The following is an 11,282-nucleotide window of genomic DNA, read 5'->3' on the forward strand; positions in this document are numbered from 1 at the left end:
GAGCACTGCCACCACCATGCTTTACTTTTGGTACCATGTAATTTTCATTGTACTCCTCACCCTTGCCACACCATACAGTTTGAAACACCTCAGAGCCACAAAGATTAATCTTTGTCTAATTTCTCCAAAGTATAGAGAGCTAGAGACCCAATAGTCTTTACCTTCCTCAATATGAGCTCTAGCAAAAGTTTTTTTGTGCATTGGCTTTACCAGTGGCTTTCTCTGTAGATGACAACCATGCATGCCTCTCCTTTACACCGTACAGCCGCTGTATGGTGTCACAGGAAACAACCCAGCTTGACTTTCTAATGATTTAGCCAACTGTGCTGAACTTGCATGATGACTTTTTTCAACATCTCTCACCACAAAACGCTCTTGACGAGGTGTTAATTTCAGTGGAGGTCCTGGACATCACAGAGAGCAAGTCCATCCTTTTTTAATTTTTGGATCCCTTTTGTGACAGTATTCAAACTTATTAGCCATGCTTAACTAATAATCTTGAAACCTTGACCATTTTGTGCAAAGAAATTCTTTTATTTCTCATGTCTTGAGACATTTCTTTACCATGTGGTGCTATTCTGTCACCTTTAGTTGAGAGTGGACTTTCTCTCTTAAATATCACTCTCAATTGCCAGTTTTCCTGTGGCCACCTGTGTGATGATTATTTATATTCATCATTTCTTAGTGAATTCCTGTACTCATTTTTGCATCACCTCATTTGATTTAAATTAGTTATTTTTTTAATCATAAAGATGGTCAGTGACTTTCACTCTTTTGTTAATAAAAATAAATGTTTAACAAATGGAGAAAAATCTTAATTTTCAAAGGGGGTGTACTCATTTATGCTGTGCACTGCATATATATATTTCTAACCTATTGACTACAGGAAGCCAATGTAACTTGAAAAGGGAGTGAAATGTGCCCCCTTCGGCTTATTAAAAATCACTCTTGCCACTGCATACTGGATCATTGGTAGAGTTTTGGTTGTACAGGCTGGGTCCAGTCTGGCCAGGACAAGAGCCTGCACAAGGACTTGGTTAGCATGCTCAGATAGGAAAGTATGTAGTTTTCTAACATTGCAGGATTAAGTGTGTGTTTCTTTAGCAGCAGGCCTCTTTAAAAGCTGTGGGGAATGTACCAGTGGAGAGACATAAGTTGATAATGTGGGTGAGAGCAGGGATAACCGATGGAGAGATGGCCCGAAGTTGATGAGTGGGGATTGGATCTAGCAGGCAGGTAGTCAGGTGGTTAGAAGTAAAGACCTTGGAAATATCCACTGCAGATAGGAGAGAAAAGGATAGGAGCATGCATCAGGAGTTTGAGAATGTGCAAGAAGCAGTGGTGCAGAGAAATGACTGCTGATAGCGTAGGTTGCATGTTATTGTAGCACAGTTTGTGCTGAATAAAGTGCAGACTTCAACCATTAATATGTTTATAAGCAACTGAAACTAGCAAAAATGGCAGGACATGCTACAACAAATCATCAGGTTTAACAAACTGCTAATGAACATACAATGATGTGCCATGTTCTTTACATTTAACATTTGCATTTGGCAGGCACTTTTATAGCCCCATCATCTATATGTAAATATCACCCTGTGTGGTATTAATATGAAAGTGTATCACAATATTCTGAAATCTCACCTTCATAATGCTATCTGTCAGCAGATAGATGGCTTACTTCCTTACTGTGTCTATTGTATCAGCTGATCATTAATCAGCTGCATGCCAGACTACAGCATCTGATAAGGCTGCTTCTTATCAATGTCAATGTGATTGGAGTAATGGCTCCTGTATGAACATGGAGTGTATCTCCTGTCAACAACCCTAAAATAGGAGCCTGCCTTCAGCACAATAAAGGCCAAGAAAATCTTTAAATTACAGATTAATTTTCCTGCATGTGTGTTTCAACACAACTCCTTGGTTATTTAATGTAGTTGTATGTTCTGTCTTTGTGTCATTTCATACCATGGTTATTCTTGTTTATGTTTCTGGGTTTTGTTATCGTCTTTTATACCATGAATTATGTTTATTGGATTATATTAAATTTCCCAATCTGCATTTAGATCCTGCCTCATTTTATGCTTTGGACTGCACATTATATTCTCATATTAGTAATATTTCACATTCTGCATATTTTCATTTACATAATATTGCTGGACTCCGTTCTTCACTTTCTAAACATAATACTGACATTCTTATCCATGCACTGGTTACATCCGAATTGATTATTGCAATTCTCTTTAATTTGGCATCCATGGAAAACAACTCCATCAATTACAGTTAATCCAGTATTTAGCAGCTAGGATTGTCACTCAATCATGTATCTCTGATGTCATATCTCCAATCCTTTTTCAACTGCACTGGCTTCCTGTCTGTTACCGGATACATTTCAAAATGTTACTACTTATAAAGCTCTTCATAACTTGGACCAACAATATCTCTCAGATCTCATTCACTTGTTTATTCCTTCACACTCTCTGAGATCTTTCTGTGCGGACTTACTGTCTGTTCTTAATTTTAGGTTGTCTGGCTTTAAGTTTAACTCCTTACCAAGGCACATTTGCCAGCTGCATTCATTTTCTCTTTTTAAAGCCCATATAAAAGTCTGAATACCTTTAAATGATTTTATTGTTTGATCTTGTCTTTTGTATCCTATGATTCTTTTCTTTGCTTAGTTTTATATTTTAGGGTTTCCATCAGTTTCCATTTTTTTCTCAAAAATTTTCTCTTTTGCCATTATTATGTTTTTAAACAACTGAAAAAAAGCACAAATGTCAGGTCAAAACTTCTTAAGGGGGCCAATATATTTAAAGACCCAAGAGGGTTAAAAACAGAACATATTTTATCATAAGTTAAACTCTGGCTCTTCTATTTTCTATTCTTTGCAGTTTAGTTTCTATCTTTATATCCTTACACTTTAATATAATTTAGTAGTGTTTTTAGTTTTTCTTGTATGTCTTTTGTTAATAATTTTAATTTTATTCAATTTATAGCGTAATGAGTGTACATTGCCTAACTGTATTCCAGGCAGTCGGGTAAATCTTTGAGCCTGCTTTTACATCGGTTGAGCTCCACCTTGATTTCCTCATTCTCTCCTTGTTCCCCTTGTCAGGCCCAGCCCGGGTGCCGCCAGAACGTTTGAATGGGGGGCTATGACTCTTGCACTGGGGGGGGGCACACAGTGTCAGTGCCAGTGGGGATTAAGCAATCACATATCTTTCAATTTAAATAAACTTCTCTGTAGGCAATCAGGAGGTAAGGCAGACATTTGTCTCAGTCTTTGCCTCATTCTGAAACAAACTTCAACACAGTCTTTACAGTTTCTTTGAAGCGTTCAACAAGACCATCAGTCTGAGACTGATATTGGGTTGTTCTTACTTGCCTAATACCTAACAGCTGGTAAACTTGTAAAGAGTATGACTCTTGTACGACTTGGTACCTTTGTCTGTTAGAACTTCTTTTGGTATGCCGACTTGAGAAAAGAATCTTAACAAAGTAGAAGCTATCTACTTAGCAGTGACATCTCTTAAAGGGTATGCTTTAGGGTATCTTGTGGCATAATCTGAAATTACCCGAATGAACAGGTTTCCTGCCTGAATCCTTTCAACGGGTCCAACAACATCTACCGATATTCTTCCAAAGGATACAGCCACTACAGGTAAAAGAATGAGGGGTGCATATGTAGGAACATGACTAGTAGTGCGCTGGCATTCTGGGCATGTCTGGCAATATTCTTTAATGTATTTGTACACTCTGGGCCAATACAATCTTTTAGAGATTTTTCTTAATACAATTTTAGGCATATCTTAGTGAATCCTAAATGACCTGACCAAGGGATGGAATGACCTAGCACCTATGCTCTCTGTGCTTTAGGTAACACCAACTGAGGATCTCCCTGCTTAGTCTGCTTATCCAGAAATGTATGTTTTAAAAGGAAAGGTTCATCAGAAACAACATTAGTGCCATCATTCTGTTTAACCCGATTAAAACACACAGCCAGACCAGAGTTGTATCTTCTCTCTGTAGTCTGGATGAGAACCACTTCTCATTTACAAACATGACCTGGCCAAGAGGCTACAGAAACAAATAAAAACATACTGTACAACTATACATACTGAAGTCATAGACATAATACATAGGACAAGCCATTAAAGTAGACAGCAAAGAAGAAAAGAGAAAAAAGTAAAGTGCTTATGTATGTATTTATATGTTTTTACTTATTTCAAAGCCATTCATGCAGGTGATTGTAAGCAGTCTTGGTAACAGGTTTTCGGCTAAGGATGATGCATTTTGTCTTACTGGTGTTAATACATAAGTGCAAATTATCAAAAAACTGCTCTATAGAGGTGAGTACAAAATGGTGTCATCGGCATAAACGTGAAGTGGAGAGGTGCAACAGCTTTGGCTATATCATTAATGTAGATAGAAAAAGAGGTTGGGACCAGGATAGAGCCTTGAGGCACACCTTTAGAGATGATAAGTGGGTCTGACATGATGTTTTCAACTGTCGATTGCTGGACACGGAATGACTGAACTGGACGGGAAACATAACAAAGACTTGCTGTTTTGGGTTTCTTAAGCGGGCAGAGAGGTCTAGTATGGCCTGGGTGACCACAATGAAAACACATAACATCCTCCTTAGCTGCACTTTTCAAAGTTGTATCAGATGTATTGGGTTTAGCATGTGTAACCTAAAGGATTTTAGGTTAAGAGTTTGAACACGCCATAAACCCCTCAGACTTACCTCTGGTCGAAGACAGGATGCTTGCTTGCGGAAACTGCCTGCTCTTTTATGGGCAGAGATATATGACTCCACAAGGCCAGCAGCTTCTTCAGCAGTAGCTGGACCATGCTCTTTGACCCATGTCCTCACCTCTGGATACAAGACTCATAGGTACTGCTCCAGCACAAGGGTCTCTATTATATCCTCCTTAGTACTAGTAGAGTTGTTAATCCACTTGCAACATATCTTGAGATGATTCGTCAGTAGAAGTATTTAGGTTACAAAATCTCTGTCTGTAAGTCTCATCATTGATCTCATACTTCTTAAGCATTGCAGGCTTCACAGCATCATACATTTGTGCGCACAAGATCTATTGCAAAAAATGCAGATTTGGCCCTACAAGTAAGCAGTGGTATCAGATGTATACCCAAGTCTACTTTAGGCCATTGATACACCTTTGCCAGTCTTATAAATGTTAATAAATAGTGCTCAATGTCATTCGTGTCCTCAAGTCTAGACGAGGCTCCCGGTCTACCACACTATGCACTGGCTTATCTGGACTGGCTCCAAGGCGAATGCGCTCCATATCAAGTTGCATCTGGGAGACATGGTGATGAGCACTTTAAATTGTTGTTCTAATCTCACTGTTCTCTCTCATAACAATTATCATGTTCCTTTTAAAACTCTATAAAAAGACTTGAACATTTCAGACAACGTGGTGATAGGAGCATCAGTTCCAGCCAAATGAACAGTCATTGTCTACGCTCCTTGTTAAGGACTTTGCTCCATTGCACCCTGTTCCACATTTGGAACAGTGGTTTTATCAGGCTGCTTTCTTTGTTTTTGGAGGCATGACTGGATGAAAAAATTCACATCACCTCAGCGGTACAAAAATACACAAAAACTTCTGACACCAAATGTTATATTGGTCAATGCACTCAAACTGAGTAAGGGGTCCCAAAAGTGCCTTAGACAGCTTGGCAACACTGACCTGGATGTACCAAGGGATGGAGGCTGGTAACTGGGTGACGGAAAGGTGTTTGTGATGAAGCAGGGCTAGCCAACCTCATTGGGCATTCTACACTGGCACACACACACAAACACACACCACAGTTACATATCTTTTCATACTCCATCCTGTTTCTCTCTCATATTCCACTGTCAGGTGCACACGCAATCCGATGGCACACGGACAATTTGTATATCGCTCTTCCCCTCTGTTAACCTCCATAAACTCAGACCTTCCACACACATTGTCTTTGTTGTTACGCTGTTTTTGTTTGTTTGTTTTGTTAGCCAGCCTTCCTGGCTGACACGCTGCACCGGCAAACCCGACCGATTGAGCGCCGCTGGGTTTTGACATTATGGGGAATGCCGCGTTGGGGCAGTACACCTGAAGGTAAGCAAGTTCATTTGTGTTTGTTAGTAGGGGATGTGGTTTTAAGTGTGTTAATGTTAAAGGTTTAATGCATTTGTTTTTGTGTAAATTGTATGTGTTCATATGTTAAGATATAAAGGTTATTGCTGGATTATGAGGTAATTAATATATTTTAACCCTAAGAGAATGGAGTTGTTTTTTATACAAAAAAAATCCTTACCTGTTAAAAGATCTGCTATGGGGGAGGAGTCTGGCCCTATAAAGGAGAAGGCCAGACTAACGTACTTTACTTGTTTACCAAGTCTATCTGAGTGTGGACTTGGGGTGTCGAAAGCAGTTAAAGAAATTGATTGTGGATATTTACTTTTTGTGATTTGTTGCTTCTTTAAAACTTTGGGTTTTTATATGCATTTGTAAATATAAATATACCACATTTGGTCTTTTCCATATTTCACTGTAAATAAACTTCACTAAGTACAAAAGAACTCTTGTGGTCTGAGCCATCATTTTGGGGGGTTTTGGGACTCAAAGTGAACTGGTGGTGTTCGCTTTATCACAGTGTTTATTTGCGAGAGAGTGCGGCTGTTGTGTTCACACCGGCCCAAAGGAACCATACTCGGACCGAAAACTCATTTGGGCCGACCAAAACAGTGTCAGTGTGAAAACACCTTTGGTTTTTGCTTCAGTTTTTATATGTTGGGTAAAAGCGCCCCCTAATGGATAATAGTGGAATTATAGATTACCGTAAAAACTCATCATGAAAGTGTCATTGTTAGTATTTTTGAAATTTACTGTGAAATATATTTGAAATGGAAAAAAAGGAATATTTATTTTCCCTAGGGTCAATATGCATTAATTTCATTTTAATGTATTGTAAAAAAAAAAAAACAATGCTTTTGACAATAAAATAGACTGTTTGGCAGTTCAGTGTATATTTAGCTCCTTTATATTTGAGTTAAAATGTATGACTGACTATATTTTTTTAACTACAACTTGTATCGACACTGTATGGAGTAAACATGTTTTACAAAGCTCTCCACAAATCATCCAAATACCACAAGTTTCTACTGAAACAATAGAACAATGCCAAAACACAAAAAAGCTGAAAAATCGAATACCAAAGAGGCGGAATCTTCAGGAAACATCACCGAGCAACAGTCAGCTAATGCTAATCTAGCTAGCGGTAAAATGACGACGCCAACAAATACAAACATTATGGAAGCAATAACGAAATTGAATGGCTCATTTGATACAAAACTTGAGGTCCTCTCATCTACTTTATCAGAGATGAAAGAAGCACTCACAAACAAGAAGCAGTCAAAGTTCACGAAACCCGCATTGAATCATTGGAGAAGTTATATACACCTTTTGGAGGCCGAATGTGAGAAGCTTAAGGAAAAGACCTGCGAACTAGAGTAAAGGTCTCGGAGACAAAACATCCGAACCGTTGGTGTAAAAGAAGGTGCAGAAAAGGGTAAACCTACCAAGTTTGTGACGAATCTTTTACCGACCAATACAGATCGACAGGGCACACCATTCGCTACAACCCCCAAGAGATGGCCGGTCATGGGCACTTATTGTTCGACTACACCACTACCAAGTAAAAGAACATATTCTGCGCCTGGCAAGATCGAACAAGCTGCAGTACGAAGAAAAACTCTGCTGAAAAAAACAGCATACCAGCAAGACCAGCATATGTTGTGTTTTGGTGCTGGTTTGCTAGTGAACACCAGCTAAACCAGCACCAGCATTAGCACCAGCTAAACCAGCACCAAACCAGCATTAGCGCCAGCTAAACCAGCATTAGCACCAGCATCCCATGCTGGTCATACCAGCATATGTTGTGTTTTGGTGCTGGTATGCTGGGACCACCGGCTAAACCAGCATAGACCAGCATAATTCCCATGCGGGTCCATGCTGGTTTGATGCTGTTTTTTTTGCAGGAAAGAGATACACATTAATCAATTAATTAAACAACAGCCATGTGCTCAACATAGCAAAACACAAAGGCAAACCAACACAAAGATGTCATCACATAGGAACTTTGACAATTATTCAGTAACCTTTATTTTGACACTAGATTGAGTAGCATTTAAATGTAAAACACCCAACACTAGTTCAAGTTAAATTTGTATGATACAATTTAAAATATTTCTTTATTCTAAGCTCATGAAAATGGCATCTAAGTATTTTGTAAGAACTGAATAACACCTAAACATCTATCCAAAAAACCACATGACATTGCTAAAGCAGCTTAAAATGTCATGTCAGCTGCTCTTTTACTGTAGCAAATTTACATTTAACATCTTGGATGGTGAATTAAATAACTTCTCTACTGACACATCTGAGATTCACATTCACAGCTCCTGCAGGGATTCTGATAGACCACTGAGCTCCACTTCTGTTAATGTGAATTAAACACGCACTTAAATAATCAAAAGTTTCATCCTTTGACATTTAACAAGCGAAACATTGCCAGACATAATGGAACACAGTCTGTGAATAAGTTGTTTGGAAACTGAGAAATCCAAAGCAACACCATCACAACACTGTTGTTGTTACGTGTTGTCATCGTCTAATTATACTGGAAATTAAATGGCTGAATGCATTATGAATGATCTGCAAAGAACTTGCTTTCTTTTCTTGTGAAATGCATCAGTCTACTGAGTAGGTAAATAAAGATTTAAAATGGCAGATTCAGCTACTGCTTAGTTTGTTTATTAATTGTGTGTTAGTACATGTTAATGATATGCAAAGATACAAATCCCAAAGACTATGATGACACAAGTTATCATCTCCAACTAAAATCTCTTTTTTTGGACTACAATGAAGTAGTGATGGAGAAGGGAAGCTTTTAGCAGAATTGAATCAGAAAAAGAGTCATTACTCAGAGCTTTTCAAATTAGAGCTCGACGAGGACATCTGCTGGTGAAAGTGGGGGAAAGCGTTGTGTCCCAAAATGTTTCACAACCATCTTAAAAGCAAAAAAATGAATTAATGGAAAGATAAATAAATGGATAAATCCATATTTTAAATGCATGACAACTATCTGTTCCATTGCACACTTATAGTAACTCAAAACAATAAAGATTTTGTATTGTGGATGTGGAAGTTTCCTGTTCCCATAAGGCAAAAAAAAAAAATTAAATACATTTTGTAGAAAATAATGCTTAATTGAATATATATTTTTAATTAGGAAAATGAAGAGTTAACGAAACAAACCAAACGAGATAACTCTGTTTTTTATTTTTTTAAATAAATTTTTTTGAATGTGCATTCCAATTAATATCAATCAAACTGCTGTTTTAATCCTTCATAACTAAAAAAATACAGCTAAGTAGCACAATAAAATTACAAAAAAAATTAAAACGGGTTTTGGAACCAAACTCTTCATATATTTAGTTTTAACCTGCATACAGTACAGTGTTTAAAAAGTATGTGAATCCCTAGTATCTGAATAAACTGATTTTCTTCAGTGATTTGCCTTAAAATGTGATCCTCATCTAGGTCACAACAGACAAACACAATGTGCATGAGCTGACAACACACAAATAGTTTTAGTATATTGTGTCTTTTTTGAAAACACCCATTAAACATTCACAGTGCTGGAGGAAATTTTAAGTAAACCCTTGGATTTAATAGCTTGTTGAACCTCCTTTGGCAGCAATTACTTCAAGCAAGCCCTTTCAGTAGTTTTGAATCAGACCTGCACATCTTTCAGAAGAATTTTTTACCCATTCCCCTTTACAAAACCGCTTCAACTCAGACACATTTGTAGAGATGTCTGGTGTGAACCGCTCTCTTGAGGTCATTTCTATGAGGTTAAGGTCTGGGCTTTGACTAGGCGAGTGCTTCCCAATCCTGGTCCTCGAGGCCCTCATGCCAGAAAGTTTTAGATGTCTTCTTATTTAAAACACCGTATTCAACTTATCAGCCCTTTTTCCAAAATGGTAATTATGTCTCCCTAACAAGCTGATGAGTTAAATCAGGTGTGTTAAATAAGGAGACATCTAAAACTTTCTGGGAGGGGGGCCTCGAGGACCTGGATTGGGAAGCGCTGGACTAGGCCACTCTAAATGGTGCATTTTGTTTTTCTTAAGCCAGTCTGTGGTGGATTTACTTCGATGCTTAAGGTCATTGTGCTGCTGCATCAACCAACTTCTACTGAGCTTCAACTGGCAGACAGCCACCTTGACAATATCCTGTAGGATATTTTTGTTAAACTTGGGAATTCATTTTTCCCTCGATGATGGCAGTGGTCTAGGCCCTGAGGCAGCAAACCATGCCCAAATCACGATGTTCCCTCCACCATACTTCCCTGCGCCATAGTATTTTTTCCTGAACAATTCAACTTTTGTTTCATCGGTCCATAAAATATTTTCCCAGCACTAGGGTTTGCCAAGGTGCTCTTTTGCAAACTTCAGGCTCACAGCAATATTTTTCGGGAGAGCAGCGGCATCTTCCTTGGTGTTCTGCCATAGACAAAGTGCCTGTTCAAAGACTTACGTATGGTAGACTAGTGAACAGAGATGTGTGCCAGTTCCAGTGATGTCTTCAAGCCTTTAGCTGATACTTGTGGGTTCTTCTTTACTTTATTGATTATTCTGCATTGTACCTTAGGAGTCATCTTGGCTGTGCGCCCACTTCTAGGCAGGGTTGCTACAGTATTAAAGCTACAGTCTGCAACTCTAGAGGACTGAGATGATTTTGAATGTTTACAATTTTCAGGAGTTGGCTTAAAGATTGTGGTCTCGACGTCCTCACACGGTCATCCTCTGCACCGGCCCTTTCAACTATCCAGGACTATACCCCAGGCCCAACATTGTGATTCTGACCTTAATTCACAGTGAGTACACCTGAGAAATTGTAGTGTTGTGCTGTGTCCATGTTGTCAGCGATCACTTCCAGGCCGAAGAGAGAGCCCTGTCTTAGAAGAGTGGATTGGTGACATTGGGCGGCTGTTCTATATATATATATATATATATATATATATATATATATATATATATATACACCTGACTGCGACCAATTAACCTCCTTTCCCCGCCTGGTGGTGGCGTGGCAACTGTATGAAGGAAGGATTTGTTGTGACTATTGTGTGGAATATCGAAAGAGGAAAAACTTGTAATTGGCTACTGCATGGAAAAAACATACGTACTGTCTTTGGGTATAATCATA

The sequence above is a fragment of the Misgurnus anguillicaudatus genome, chromosome 10 (genome assembly GCF_027580225.2).
Source record: "Misgurnus anguillicaudatus chromosome 10, ASM2758022v2, whole genome shotgun sequence".
NCBI lineage: Eukaryota > Metazoa > Chordata > Actinopteri > Cypriniformes > Cobitidae > Misgurnus > Misgurnus anguillicaudatus.